Below are 6000 nucleotides of genomic sequence, written 5' to 3' on the forward strand. Positions count from 1 at the left end.
TTAATTGATATACTACTTATAAATGCTATATATGGAAAAGTTGACATGAAACAAGCGTTAAACCAGATACTTTGATCAACAATAGCCAGCACCGGCCCCAGAGGGAATCCAACTTCTCCACCTGGCAGTTTTGACTCTATGATCTACCAGTGGAGTAGCACAGGCCCACACTCCTTCTTGTTAACAGTTTTCAATGTAAATCAATAATGCATGCTTGCTGGCAGGTTCAGTGCTTAGCAGTGATTTCGCGGACTGGCACACCCACGAGAAGGCAGGCAGGCAGCTGGAGAGCAATTTTGTTACATCGCTGATGATGAGTCCCCTGTGAAGCAGCGGGGTAGGACACCAGCGGGAAAAAGTCCAGCTGCGATGTGTCATGATTTCTCCCTGTGAAGTCAAAGCAGAGATGACTAGAATTAGAATACATGGATATGGTTTGACCGCCTGGGATCAAAATATTGTAAGGCTAACACTGTATTATTTATGTGATAGCAGATGAGGAAGTCAAGGTTGTAACATAACCCAACCGAGTAAATAAATGAGTGTTTACGTGATCGTTCAGAGCCTGATAAGGATTTGAATATTTTTTTAAGATTGTCCTGTTACACTTCTCTCTCTCTCTCTCTCTCTCTCTCTCTCTCTCTCTCTCTCTCTCTCACACACACACACACACACTCACACACACACAGAAAAGGGCATACATAACTTAATATATCCACACCTCTGCTGCTCCTCCTGACACCTGCCATCCCCTGTCTCCTTTTTACTATTTTTAAATGAGAAATTTCATTAGCTATTAAAACGCCATCACAAGACGTATGTGGTGATTTTGGCGATGGCAGGAGTTAACTGTGGAGTGAGTGTAAGCCCCTTCACATGAACCACCTAATTAACCAGGCAGGCAGGGGTAGAGGTTTACGCTCAGCGCAATCCAGCTTAATTGCGTTTTCACTTTCATGATTAAAAGCTGGATCTGATCTAATCGTGTAGAGCTCAGTGGGTGGAGTACAACACTAAACACTGCCAGGGTGATTCGCAGCGTGGCAAAACCGCCACCAAGGCTTTACTGTAAATGGAAAAGTCCAAGCTTGTCTTCTGGCAGTAAATATAATAAATCTCAGATGTCCAGACTATTCCAGGGGCCTCTGTGATAAGGTGGTGTAATATATGTTTATGTTTTATCCCTTTTATCTCTTGTCTACTTCTGCCTCAGTTATTGACTTCTTGTATTTCCCAAAATGACCTCCAGCATCTCACAGCGAAGTCGCACAGACAAGAAAGCGACAGGTACCATTCCAGATAAAGCACACCCTGCCCCTAAACATAACCTTTTTTAACAGCCACAGAGCATTAAGGAAGCAGAATTGGATATATCTGTTTCCTTTATGATGGATTCGCTATCTGTAATCCCTAAATGTCAGTGAAGAAACTGGGCAAAGAAGGAACTTACTGTTTGATCTTCAAAAAGACTTCAGATTAAGTGCAGGAAAATATCACTCGCCTGAATATGCTCAGGAATAAATACATTAAATCCAGTGTTTAATAACAGAATATCAATATATAACTTCTAAATGACAAGCTTATTTAACAGTTATTTAACATAGTTATCAGTCACAAAATATGAGCTCGTTAACCGACTTTAAATTAATATTTAATATATTAATTCATTGTTAATCAGCAATTAACAGTAGTAATAAGTTAAATAGTCATCACACAGATGGTTTCATCTCGCGTACTGGATTTGAGAAATGCATCTTGGGGTGAGTGTGGGGAGGAGGGCGGGAGATGAGTTTCCTTGAGATAATTACTTTAACCGTTCCACACTTTCACATTTGGCACGGAAGATCCTCCGATTAGCCTGCTCATGTTAAGTGATTTGAGGCAGCATTCACTCCACCGACGCAGTAGAGCAGTGGTTCTCAAACGTTTTCATGTCAAGGACCCCCAAAATTTACACAAATTCGACCACGGACCCCTGTCTGATAAGATGCATTCTGTTATTGTTTGGAATTAAAGCGAAATTAAATGGTTCCCATTTTTTGGGGGATTCAAGTCCTGTGTGAAGCCAATCATTGAGCTAAGAAGATGCTTCAGTTTTAAAAGCTAGTCTACTGAGACTCCTCTTTCGGGAGAGGCTAGCCATCTCACTCACTCTCTACTCACCCTGCCAAGCTAACAGACCCTCAAACTGTCGAATCAAACTGAAATTTGGCTGAAAGCAGAGTTTTTAAAACTTTGATCAAAACATTGATTTTACCTCCCTTCTCCACTTTATGCTATGTTGCACAATCATAGGCATGCTCAATTTCATCACACATCCATTACCACTTGATGGCATATATTAAACACAACTCTGTTTGCTGTTAACGCTTAACAGATCTACCCTTGGGAGTCTCCTTCAGTGGAGCACAACACTGCTCATTAACTTCTCTGTCACTCTTGTAATTGTGTGTTTTGTGAATTAAATTGTGTGCACAGCAGGGCACAAAACCACTGACACGCAGGAAATTGAGGTTGTAGGCCTACAGACACTCCACGCAAATGGGTTTCTTGACGTTCGCCTCGTTCTGGACACATCCAAAAAAGTAAAAATATCAGCGGCTCTTACCTCTGAGCTTCTCTCTCTCCTGTAGGCCAGCTCCCTCTTAACCCCCGTACTGACAGACATCGCTAGCAACAGCTGTGAGACTCTCCTCTACCTTCTCTAACCCTCAAATGTGAGAATAACATTTTCTCGAGACTCCTCTCACCTTAACTGAAGAACTCTTCAAGCTGAAAGTAAAGGACGGCTGCTCATTCAGCCAAGATATATTTTAGGCGGAGAGACTGCAAAGCCCACTCAGCTTGAAATTAGTCTATGATCCCACTATTAGATCTACTTATTCCACCTCAAGTATGATAACTTCCTGCAATAACCAGCAACACCAAAAATATGCATAATGGAGCCCCAGGTCTATTACTCATTTCCTGTTAAAGGAGATAGACAGTCACAAAAGCAAGGCCACCTCACAAGGTCTCAGCGTCGGCTTTATCAGAATGTGATGTGAATATCAAATGAGTCGGGCTTTTTAGTTATATGGTCAGATCTACCCTGTGATGTTGTGTACAGAAAAAAATAAATCAGTAAAATGTTTTATTGGCTTGAGTCTCCCAGCAATGCTTGGGGGCAAAGGCAGATATCACCAGCTTTGATGTTTACCTGTCAGACACAGATGAAGGCTGCTTCTCTGCTTTCCATTTCATTTGTTCTCTCCATCAGTTTCACTGATACTGATGGCCCGCTTTCATTTTTACAATCAATATAAATAATCAGGTAATCGAGGAAATCATTAGCATGAATCGATAATCATCAGCTGCACACTTCATTTAATGGTGTAACATGCCACCTGTTGAAGGTCGAGCTCCAAAACGAAAGGGGGCAGCCGAACAGCTAACTGCTGCTAACTGTACACTTTGCTGTAGCTATCTTTGGCTGTAGTGACTAGCTGCCGTTAGCGAGTTAGCTCAGTTAGCAGTGCAGCTAAGTGGCCCTATTAGCTGGAGTCTGCCTGGAGCGTGACCTCGGATCACGGGGGAGTCACTTCAACCAAACCAGAGGTGATTGTGGAAAGACAATCCAAGACCGTTTTGATGACTTTTACGGTGCGTTAACAAGGCAAACAAAGGGCTAGAAGCCGGTCTTTAGTTTCTGTTAGCGGACTCCACTTCTAAACTAATGTTAGCTACTGTTGCTGTCTGTTAGTGGAGCGGAGACCGGCACTGAGAAGTCAGATCCTTTGGAGTGTCATTGAAAATCCGACCTGAGTCCTTCACAAAGAAATCCACAGTCTGACAGCATTGAACAACTTCGACAAATCATCCAAAGGCTCGTGTAGGCAACCGAGAGAGACGTGAAGGGTCTCACTTTTCACGTCACTACACAGTCCGATTATGTATGGCCAATAAAATAGTGATTAATACATATTTGCATTGCATAAACAATGTTACAGAGCCCCTTTAAGCTCGTCATAGTTTGGTCAAAGAGAGACGCTTGACTTGAGAAGATAAATGGTTGTATTTTCTGTTTAATGAGGAAAACAGATGTAAGAATATTTACGTTCTTGATATTTGTGAGGTTATTTATTACACTGCTTACATTGTTCCAGCTAAACTACTATACTATCAGACCCCTCAGGGTTATACAGTGGTATAATGAGACAGGGTGGGACAGGGCTAGCTGGTTAGCATATTAACTTCAGTAGACAACTCGCATTCTGTTGATAACGTTCATTTTTCATGTTTCTAAAACTAAACTTCTGGCCACACATTGCCCCTTTAATACTAGTGCCTGTTTTATATGTCAGATACAATAACTTGAGAGACATAGAGCTCTGTTATTGATCCTATTTATCACTTATCTAATAAAACCTCTGAAGTGTTTGTGGCTGCCACTGTAGAAGTTGCACACAACGGTACAGAGAAGCATGATTGCTCACTACTTCCAGTTTCTCAGAGTTTCTCTCTGACAATCTTCTGGCTCGCCTGGTTTCATTACTTTTTATAACAAGCTGCCAGCGTCATTTATGTAAATAGCTTATGATTCATCTTTAACAAAAAAAAAAAACGCAGAGAATTTTGTGCCTTCATTTTACTTTCAGAGGGACAATGAAGGGACACTCTGCAATAGCTTCACTTCCACCTGAGCTCACCATGAATAGATCCCTTGATTTTACAGAACGGATTGTAGTTCACCACTTCAACCGATGAATAGCAGCAGAATAGGACCTGTAGGAGGATGATAATGACGTAAATGGGGATGAATGACACATCCTGAATCATTTTACGTCACAAGGCGACAAAGTATTACCTCCGTCTCTTTTGCTGTTGCTGCTTTGTTCAGTTCAAACAATACAAAATCATTTGAGACTACTTACATTTTCATAGTAGGAGCATCATGGAGAGAACAAGAGAGAAGAAAAGCCACAGAGTGCTGGAGGAATGAGTCCTAAAACCTGGAAATGAGTTAGCATTTTTGCACTTTCGGTTTCCTTGTCTCAAAGTTGTGAATGGGTTTTCAGTTAGACGCCTGAAATAAAGTTTGTGGTTAACACAAGCTTGAGAGATATTCATGTTTCGATCTACAACATTAAACATGTCGGCAAATAACCCAATCATGAATTTGAAAGCTTTCCAAGTGTCTTTAAAAGAGGCGTTTGCTAACATGTGGCTGAGTGAGAATACAGAGGCTGTTGAGGACATCATCACGCCGAACATGGACACTCATCTACTCACCAGTTCGCCACGGTGGACCTGCCACTAAGAGGGCTAGACATGAACCCTGTGGAGATCAGTATGCTCAAAAAAGAACTGGAATATATGGCATAATAATATTGTGATATTTTTAGGCATTCTCTGTGTTTACTGAAAGTTTACTGAACCCAAAATTCTTGTGCCAGAGATTTCTTAAAAATAAAATAAAAATGACAGTACAACCAGTAACAAGCAGTGGATTGTCAGGTTAGGGTCACACACTGGGCCCAGTTTTTACCAGGATAAAGACAACAGAGTATTAAATATTAGTGATTACACAAAATTTAAAGCGTTTAAGGAGTAAATACAAAAAACAGTGCTTAATGAAATAACAATAGAAGTGAGATAAGTTAAGCACAAGAGTGAACTAAAAATGAACTAAAATAGAAGGAACTAGGATTGGCAATGACACTGAAAGTAATATTGACAGTAGTTAATAAAAAAAGCAATAATGCACATAATATTAAACAGTACCACAAATACCAATATTTTAACAATACTGTAGGGATGACAATTGTTACTGTAATTATCAGTAATGTATATATAGATAAACTGAACTGTTTTTTGTTTATGAAGTTTAAAAAAAGTGTCAGTCTTAAGTTTGGGAATGGCTTCTATAGAGTATGTCCTCTACCTGACACCTGTGCACTCATTTCCCAGTTGTTGTTGTTGTAAATAAAGGTACCTGACCTATTGTACACCCAAAACCTG

The sequence above is a fragment of the Pagrus major genome, chromosome 12 (genome assembly GCF_040436345.1).
Source record: "Pagrus major chromosome 12, Pma_NU_1.0".
Taxonomy (NCBI): domain Eukaryota; kingdom Metazoa; phylum Chordata; class Actinopteri; order Spariformes; family Sparidae; genus Pagrus; species Pagrus major.